Consider the following 10,218-nt stretch of genomic DNA (forward strand, 5'->3'; position numbering starts at 1 on the left):
AGGTATCCTACCCAAGGACTGGAGTAATTTCTAAGATAGATCTGTTAGGATCAACCCCATCGAGTTATCCAAGATGAAACCATCTTAAAAATATACGAAACCTACTCAAGCCAGCGAGTAGGGTGTCCTAACCAAGGACTGGAGTAATTCTTAGGACAAGTCTGTTAGGGTGAACCTCGTCAGGTTATCCAAGACGAAAATGTCGAAAAAATATCCAAAAACCTACTCGAGCCAACGAGTAGGGTGTCCTAACCAAGGACTGGAGTAATCCTTAAGACAGGTCTATTAGGATGAACCCCGTCGGGTTATCCAAGACGAAAATGTCGAAAGGATATCCAAAACTTACTCGAGCCAGCGAGTAAGGTGTTCTACCCAAGGACTGGAGTAACTCTTAGGGCAGGTCTGTTAGGATGAACCACATTGTGCTATCCAAGACGAAAATGCCAAAAGAGTATCCAAGACCTACTCGAGCCAGCGAGTAGGGTGTCGTAACCAGGGACTGAAGTAGTTCTTAGGACAGGTCTGTTAGGATGAACCCCGTCGGGTTACCCAAGACGAAAATGTCGTAAGAATACTCGAAGTGATCCATAATAGCTACTCGATTGCTGCTCTAATACTGAGCATGGCTTTCAGTGTGGTATTTATGATGGGGTATGGGTCAGATGAGCGAGAGCCAAGTAGTCGATTCATGAATGGATCAACTTTTATTGACGATTTGCCGACATTACAGCGATTGTAAAATGACAGACTCTGACCCTTGCCTGTTAGACGTGAGCAATGGTTTACATATCTGAAAAAGTATTCAGAGGTAAACTAATCGATATAGTAGTCGACTAGATTATTGGTAAAGTCTCCTTTATCAGTGGTGCCCCAAGGGCCTTGCGGAGTGAGTTGCACTCGAAGATCGTATGAGAGCTCTTTGGGTGCATGAAGCACTTGCGTAGGAGCATTTTGTTGATCCTATCTCCGCCTAGAGATGTTTCTCCATGATGTTCGGTGCGCGGTTTACACTGGGAAAGGGTACTTGCCGGCTTGCGCTTCTTGAAGGATGAAGAAGCATTTGGTGGAATGCGGTAGTTGGAAGAAGGGCTGTAAGCCTCTATTTCCTCACGCACCTTTTTCCTTGAGATGATGACATTGCGTGCGTCGCGACCAATATTGATCACATTGCGGAGGTCGCTGTTGGAGTAGTCGTAGTTGTTGCCTTGCTATTCTTGCTGGCGGTTGGCAAGGCGCTGGCGCCTGAACGCCCTCTTCTGATTAAGCAGGCGACGACGCTCGTAGAGATCCTCTGATGCGTGTTGCTCTTCTTGTTGGACAGTAACTGTTACTGCTGGAGGAGGTGCAGGCAGGTCTTGCTTGGTAGCAGCTTGGGCTTCTATGACCGTGGGGGGAGTAGTTTCTATGTTGTCGGAAAGATACTCATCAAAGTCATCAGAATTATAGTCGTCGAGGTTGAGACACTCTGTGGAGTCATCCTCGGGTTCATGAACTTCAGAGATGCGAACCATGAGGATTTCATGGCAAAGATCTTGAATTTCTTGGTCTTGTTTGCTTGAGGGCGGGTCTAGTGGAGTGCTCTGCTGGAAGGAAAGATCCGTTGGCTGAGAGTCGGAGGTGTTAGGATCTTGTGTTTCCTTCAGGTGCACTGTCCGCCCTTACGGTGTTGCATATATGACCAAGTCTGGGAGGGAGTCCTGATCGGACTTGGGATTCTTAGTCGAGTTGGATTCGACTTCCTTGCTGTACTGGACCAGGTCGTCCAGTTCATGCTCCGGGTTAGAAGAGTACTCGGAGTCGGAATCGGTTAAGCCACCGATTTTTGAGTATGTGTGCTTTGGGTGAGCGAGAAGCGGGATGCCCATCTCTACGCGGAGGGCGTTCTCGTTCATCCAATGTAGCCATGATTGAGTGGGAGTCAATCCTTCAGGCTCCTTGATCCAGGGTTTGTCAAAGATCGACTTGCTGGGTTCTTCTGAAGCTTTGGATTTTCCCTTTTTACACTTGGCCAGTTCCCAGAGAGTGTCAGCATTCAGGGATGGTTGGGCCATAGTGTCCATGAACAGATCGACGCTGTCAGACCAGTCTTCGAGATCATCGAATGGTTCGAAGTTGTCGAGGTTGTTCATGAATTGATCAAAAGTCGTGATCGAATGATTCGGGTTGTTCGGGAATCCGACTGTGAGCAGGTTTCGGTGAAGGGTTCTGAGGTTTCCTAGAGAAGGACGGTCCCATCTGAACAAGCCGGGGGTTTGTCCTTCTAGATCTCCCACAGATTCCTCCTCCCGATTTCTGCTTCTTGTTCTACAGAGTGCTTTCGGCCATCTTAATCTAGTCGACTAGCGTAGCATCTACTCGATCGACCTCTGAGAGTATATCACCCGACCGTTCCAGTGGTGGGCTCAATGCTTCTGGGTTCTGCTGTGTTTTTGATGAGCCAAGGGCAGATTCTACAAGCTTGATGCATCCCTCTATCGATCGTGAAACTCGATCTACTCCATCGAGTAGTTCTGAGTTGTTGATCTTGGGGCGTTTGATTGACTTGAGATAAGTCAGGTATTTTTCGATAGTTTCGGAAAATTGAGGTTTTTCGAAATCAGAATTTGCATCGAACTCGACTGACCCGATAGTTCGAGTTGGAGTTGGCACGTCTTCTGGACTATCCGAACTGAGCTCGAGTACGACTCTTTTCCCGTCGAGGTCAGCGATCTTGCAGACGTCGGCGGGTTGGAGAGTGGTTTTTGGTTTAGGCGGGTTGGGCATGACAAGGTGGCTGGAAAAGCCGCCCGATCCGTCAGCCGTGAGGCCCAGGGACCGAAAATAAGGGTTGTGCCCTCAGGCACGTTGTTGGCGTCGTTTGATCCGGCCATCGAATTCGCCGATGAACTCGCCGAATCCCCTACCTGGCGCGCCAGCTGTCGGTGTTTACCGCCAAGCCTGCTCAGGGATACCCTTAGCAGTAAGATTTTTATGTAGGAATCGACTGCTCTGGAACTCGATGGTGCAGGGAACACAAAGATTTAGACAGGTTCGGGCCGCGAGTTGCGTAATACCCTACGTCCTGTGTGGTGATTTGTATTGCCTTAGGTGTTGATGATGTTTTGAGGGGATCCCTGCCCGCCCTTATATATCCGGGGGGACAGGGTTACATGGAAAGTCCTAGCCGAGTACAGTTGGAGTCCTACTACAATACAATCGGGTAGTTTCCTTTGTACTGCAACTAGTTCTACGCCTATTCGGGTAGTTACAAAAGAGGTAAGATACATCCATAAGCTATCTCTTACTCTAGAATATTCTATGCCTATAAGCAGTCCCACTGCCCCGGGTCTGACAGGTGACAACAAATCTTATTAGCACAAATCAATAAGAAACACACAATCAGGGACTTCCATCAAATGCTTCCAGCAAATGTATTAGCAATAAGAATTATTAATCAGCGCAATGTCACCTTCAGCAACTAACAGTATGATATGATCATGCATTAGGAATCAAAATTATTAATCCCTTGTGCAAAAGAGAAAATTTGAACTTCATACATATTTATATGCTAAAACACACTTGCACCTGGTTGTTCAGTTGATTGTGTGCTGCACAGGCCTAACTAAGTTACTGATATATTTTTTAATCAGTCCAAACTAGTTGTGCCTAAGGGTAAGGACAAGCTTGCAGTGGTTACATGGACATTACAATTGAGCGCTCATGGTTGTTTCCAAAGGTGTCCAGGCCATGAGATGACTCGAACAAAAGAAATGATGACTATTGGAGGGATCCTGCATACCTTGTGTCTGTTGATGCAGGATGGGTGGGATCCCCATGGATTGGGACACCATCGATCGAAATTGATTGCAATCTATTTGCTAAATCGCCCATCCAGCATGTAGTCGGTCCAATTGCAGCAGCACTTATCCATGCATATAAAAAATATAGAATGAAATAGATTCTTTTTTTTAATACACTTCCATGGCGATAGCATGAATGACCCAAACTCAGACAGATATGAGATCAAACCAGGCAAACTAGCAATCCTGAATCGTATGAGAGGCAAATACACATTCAAATATGCCAAAATAGATACAAGACGACACTGTTCGCTTGGTTTGTCAGCCAGCAGTGCTTTTCTCTCAAACCAAATCAGCATCAGCCACCAGCCAGCACTACTTTTCTCTAACAACAAATCAGCACCAGCTACCAGTCACATCCAGCCGAACAAAGTAAGTGTCCACCCAGATCTGCACGAACCCGGGAAATTAAAGCGGATGGAACTAACAAATAAATCACATAGTCAAACAATGTGTGGAACACCATTGCTGCCTCCCGTGCGTCACAATACGTCCGCACCGTACACACATCCCTATTCTCGCTGGGCTTGGTGGTCAAGGATGGGCATATGTAGCAGCTCTTCAGAAATATAAACCGCAATTTAGCGAAAGAAATCACATCCAATCAGTGATGGATTCGAAGGGCGGTAGAAAACAAAAATTTGAAATTTGGGATTGACGAGGAACCTGAGATGAGATCGAGAGCCTGTCTACATAAGTTGAATATAGAATTATACCTAATCAAAGAAGGCATACTGCAAACTATCACTATTGGAAGGAGAAAGTAAAATGATAATATCAATAGTGTAGCTACTATGCAACATAAACAGGAACTAGAATCTGGATATGCCAATGCAAGAACCAAAGTCACACTACCAGTATGGCTATATTTTGTTAGCGACATCCACGGCATCATGTGCCAGCATCATCTTGAATACCAGAAAAGGGAAAGATATTACTGATCACAATGGTTCTAGCAACAAAAATGAAGAGAAAAGTGGGCACACAATCAAAAGGGTAAATCTATGCTTGCTACAAATTCTTACCATATATGAGATTATTATGAGCAATGCTGTAAATCTGAGACCTATGTAAAAAGCAGTAAGCTGTAAAGAAACAGAAGGCACCATATTAAGTTACATTTCTAGTGTTGAGAAAAAAATCAAATCCAAGTAACACTGCAAGTTGCACAAGCACATGGCCACATGTTAATATTAGGGAAATCTACAAGTCATTGCAACCTTCTCAAATTAAATCATAAAGTCATTGTAGGCTGTCTGATGAATGTAAATGAATAAAATACCTGCAGTTTTGAAAGATGCAATTGCAAACTATATGCATACCAGATATTTATCAACAAATTGCTCAACTAATTCTTCATAAATGTGAGCCAAATAGATTACATCAAGCTGCCATTTTAGCTGAACATGCACTCAGATACAACTAATCTGGCTTTTGCTGCATTCAGTAAATGCTTGCTTCCAAAACAACTTTTATTCTAAATGAAAGGGAATTACGATTGGTACTGCACAGAAGTTGAATTATGATGGCGCGGTTCTTGTAATTCTTAAGGCACAATTCTAACAAGAATCCAACAAATATCACATCAAAGAAGTCTGCTACTGAACAATCCAAGAAAATAGCACAGGCCATGAATAGTGAATAACCAGGTGGTATTTGTGGCAAGGCTAGTGCTGATGAAGGGGTTATCCTCTGAACATGAAGTCACAATTCACATAAAGTAAAAAAAAATCCATTGTTTCTGAAATTGCATAGTTCCAGAAAATCAGCAAAGACATTAATACACTTTATCGCAAAATATACCGCTCTAAGTGACTTCACTTCAGCTCTACAGAAAAACTACGGGTACATGTACAGATATGTACATCTATGCCACACAAAATTGTTTGAAAAAGGCCTCTGAGGCAGGCATAAAAAATAACCGCCTCAGTTAATGTTGGGCATTAACAGAGGTGGTTATTTCTTATTAACCAAGGCGGTTACGAAAACCGCCTAGCCAAACCCTCTCTCTCTCGCCCCCCCCCGTACAAGAGGCGAGTCGTGCAAGGTGGCTAGGCGGCTGGTGCGCCAAGGGGGCCACACTATCTTCAGATTATTATCATTAGGGGTTTTATTGTTAATTAGCGTGAGACATGTGTAATACTCTTTGAGAAATTAAGCAGAAACATATCATTGTTTCCAGCTTCCCCACGGGAGCCGGCCCTAGCCCTAGCGCCGCCTCCTCCTCCTGCATCGGCCACGGCGCCCTCTCGCCACCGCTTATCCAGAGTTCCCTCGAGGACGAGCTGTTTGCGAAGACCGGGAGAGATGTTATGACCGGCCTCACGTACAAGAGGCGAGTCGCGCAAGGTGGCTAGGCGGCTGGTGCGCCAAGTGGGCCAAGGAGGCCACGCTATCTTCAGATTATTATCATTATGGGTTTTATTGTTAATTAGCGTGAGACATATAAATACTTGTGTAAGACTCTTTGAGAAATTAAGCAAAAACAAATCATTGTTTCCGGCTTCCCCACGGGAGCCGGCCCTAGCCCTAGCGCTGCCTCCTCCTCCTCCTGCGCCGGCCACCACGGCGCCCTCTCGCCGCCCTTGCCGCCCCTCACCTCGCTCGCTGCTCACGCATCCCTACAACCTCCGCCCAATCCCCGGTAGGGTTAGGGTTCCTAACTCTCTCTCTCTCTCCCTCTCTCCAGCATGCCATCCGCAGGCGGCGGCGGCGGCGCTACGGATTCGGGTGTTGCGGAGCCATCTCGGGGGGGGGGGGGGTGCAGAGTGGACCCGGCGGTGGCCCAGGCGAGCACACGGTGGTGGCGGCCCTGGTGAACGGCGGGCGAGCGCCCCAGCGGGTGAATCCGGCGCCGGCGGAGCGGCGGCGGCGCTGGGCGCGGGATTTTTTTTGATTAACTGAGGCGGGCGCAAGACAACTGACTCAGAAGATGCTCGATTAACAGAGGCGATAAGTCTGAGGCGGTTGCCTTTGCCCGCCTCTAAAAATAGTTTTCAACCGCCTCAGAAAAATACTGTAGTAGTGTAATGAACGAACGCTGGACATTATCAGATGCAAGCACCATTTCACCTTATTAAGCACCATTTCACATAAGCGATTAGGCATTTTCATACTAACTGATCAACAAGCTCATGCATCAGGCAGACAGGCACCCACCACACATTCACACAAAGCTGTCTACTTATATATCAGATAAATAGCACTACAGCAGAGCAAAGTAGAGCACCAACTCCAAGCACAAGCAGATGCACTAGTAACCTAGCAGAGGGAAAGAATAGGAGAGGAAAAGGAACCTATGTTCGTGTGATGTAGCTGCGGGAGGGGGTACAGAAGCGGAAGAAGAACCAGGAGCTCGACGACGGATTCATTGGGGAAGAGGAAGAAGATGAAGATCGATTGGAGTAGAAGGGGCTGGAGCCACGAGATTGGGGAGCAGGCACGATGGGGTCGGAGCAAGGCGGAGCAGAAGTCGGAGGTGCCGATCAGCAGGTGGAGGCTTCAATTGACGATGGGCGAAGCGCAGATCGAAGGCCGTGGAGGCATGGAGTTGCAGCAGAAGAGGAGGCGTGCAAGCGGGAGCGGCTGGATGGAGGCGGCACGCTGCCGGATTCCAGGTCCGCGCTGCCGCCCTCCTCTCTTCCCTCCTCTGTCAATCGGCGCTGCAGGTGCGTGCGTGCCCCCTGGTATTGGGGGTGGGGGGAGGGGAGCTTGGCTGCCGGCACAGATGTCGTGAGCGGCACGGGAGAGGAGGGGGTGCGGCGCCGGCGGGATTGTGAGCGTTGGAGGTGGAGGGGGTACGATCGGGGCGGTTGCTGGGCTGCCTGGACATTGTGGGGTGCGTGGCGGCGGGGGACCGAGGAGGGTGCGCGATGGAGACCGGGGGAACGCCGTACAGGAAAATCGGGAACCTACTGATGCAACTTGTGATGTTGGTAATGAAGCTGAGAATGTACCTACTCATGCAACTTGTGATGTTGGTAATACTCTTCCCAAAGATCATAGGGAGCATTCGAATAGACAAGAGGTTAGTTTTTGTTACTGAATTTCGTATATATTGAGCATGCTAACATTTTAACTAATGCTTTTATTGTTTTTTGGTATGTAGGAAACTAATGCGCCCGAATGTGGAGATAAACATTGTTCATCTTCTAGATACCAGTCTTCATCAGTTAAGGTTGTGTTTTCAATGTTTATTTTTTTTTGTTTTGCTAATTTCTCTATTGACATATGCACTCCACCCCTAATGTGTTTTACTATGTATGCATCATTCAAGGCTTAGAGTTGTCTGTATTAATATGTATGCTTAGTTGTATCGCTATTTGTGTTGTAAAAATGAGATTCAGTGTTAGTACTGAATTCTTGTTTCTATTTTTTTTGTTCACCTGAATTTGCTGCCTTACATTTTATATAAAATCATTAACTTATCTTATTTGTTGTTTGATATGTAGAGTTTCTTGAATTTGGTGGAACCCACATCTGGTCAAAGCCAGCAAACTGGAAGTAGCAAAGTTCCTTTCATCAGCTCTGAAAATTCAGGGCCACCTCAAAGTAATGAATGTTGTCCCCATTGCTCTGAAGTTGAGTGCAGTTCAATGCCCTTGCCTAGTTTTGCAGGTCCCATTGAGCCTATTCCCATTATTGTTGATGATAGTCAGGTAATTGTATTACTTATTTTATTGTTTGGTGCCCCATTTTCTTAATTGATTGATTAAAGATGATGATATTTTATAACATTTTGTACTTGAAGTTTTACTTATTCCCCTTAGTGTAAGTTTTGTTATGTTGCTTTGTAATTTGATTGGCTTTGTTATGGAGTAATGATGGCATATAGTTGCATCTATTTGTGTGTGTTTGTGTGTGTGTGTGTGGTGCCATGAATTGTAAAACCTTGAACTAATAGAGCCCGCTGTGGAATGGTTCTGATTCTGTGACACCGAGCAGGCTGTTCTTACATTTGCCATATCAGCCTTGTGAAGCTAGAGCCCCTGTTTTCTGTGCTATAAGAGCAACTCCAGCAGACTCTCTAAACAGCCCCATATCCCAAGTTAAGAGGGTTAAGCCAAAAAATACACTTCAGCAGACCCTCTACTTCACCCTCTATTTTAGGGAGGCCTCCAAAATCCCTCCTCCACCCTCCATTCCTAGGGGGTCTCTAGGGAGCCCTCTATTATATATTAGAATTAAGGGCTATTGCTGGAGTTAGAACTAATTTAGAAGCCCCTAAAAAATAGAGGCAGTCCCCATTTAACATTTAGATGATCTGATTTAGGGGCTATTGCTGGAGTTGCTCTAATGATTAGTAAGCCACACCCTAAGTTACTAATGATTTAGGCAGTCTTTTCATTTTTTGCATCTCATCTGTTTTCGATTCATTGTCATGTATGGTTTTCTGATAATATTTCTGTTCCAGAGCTGTCCTTTGTAGCTAGAAGTTGTCATTACTGGTGAAAAACTTGTGGACTCGTATAAAACACCAGATCTGGTTATTACTGGATCTACAAATTTCAAGACAAGTTGTGAAGCGCCGGCCAAAGAGGCTAATGATCTGTACAATGATGAGCAGCGTACATGTTTCAAGAGATGCGAGGAGATAGGTTTCAAGTTTGGGTCTTCTTCCAAAGGACAATTCCCACGTCGGAAGAGACGTATACTCAAACCAAACTCGTATTTCTGTGACTTTTTGGTGAACATGTGCAATGCTAGGATACACTTTTCTTGTGAAGGGAAATTAGCCTATGAATGTTTAAAAACTTTGCATTGAACTGTTATTGTTTTTCTAATCACTCATGCTTTGTCTTACTGAAGATGTTGTTATTAATTCTGGCAAAGTCTGCATGACATATCATGAGCTTGGGTCAACATTAAGCCGCTGTAACAAGGTTGTTGTTCACAGCCATGTTATTAATGCTTTGTGTCGCAAGCTTTTCAAAGACAGGCATCCCACCGTTTCACGACGGCATTACTTTTTCTCAACTGTTGGAGTAAGATTGAATTATCCTTTTTTAATTTTATGTTTCCTTTGTTCATTAGGTTTTCTATTTTATTAATTGATTATAAAATGTAGAATTATTTGATTCAAAATGATGGGAATTTAGCTTATCACAAAAGGAACTGTGAGAGATGCTTTAAATTTGTAAATTAGTGTTTGAATTTCATGTCTGCAGATCTGATATGTATTTTAAAGGTCTTAATATTTACTATGCAACGTTCACCTGAATTTGTGAAAATATTTATTCCTACATTTGTTTTGATATAGCTATTTTTCCCAATCTGTAAAGATGGCCATTGGTTTGTTTTAGTTGTCGCAATTCGAGATGGCTATTTTGTATTCTTGGATTCCTTCTTTGATGAGAACGATTTGTAGGAGCAAGCAAGA

At 45.0% G+C, this 10,218-nt stretch overlaps 1 long non-coding RNA gene across 2 annotated transcripts; it reads left to right on the top strand.

The window, feature by feature from the left end:
• Positions 1 to 5,025: 5,025 nt before the first annotated feature.
• On the top strand, positions 5,026 to 9,848 carry LOC120675212. 2 transcript variants are annotated; one of them, XR_005675263.1, is made up of 4 exons: positions 5,026 to 7,866; positions 7,948 to 8,016; positions 8,291 to 8,497; positions 9,253 to 9,848. It is a non-coding gene; the product is annotated as an uncharacterized LOC120675212 (long non-coding RNA). The 2 variants fall into 2 exon arrangements; XR_005675262.1 differs by having other exon boundaries at positions 8,291 to 9,848.
• The last annotated feature ends 370 nt before the right edge of the window (positions 9,849 to 10,218 follow it).

Source organism: Panicum virgatum, chromosome 5N (genome assembly GCF_016808335.1).
Source record: "Panicum virgatum strain AP13 chromosome 5N, P.virgatum_v5, whole genome shotgun sequence".
Lineage (NCBI taxonomy): Eukaryota > Viridiplantae > Streptophyta > Magnoliopsida > Poales > Poaceae > Panicum > Panicum virgatum.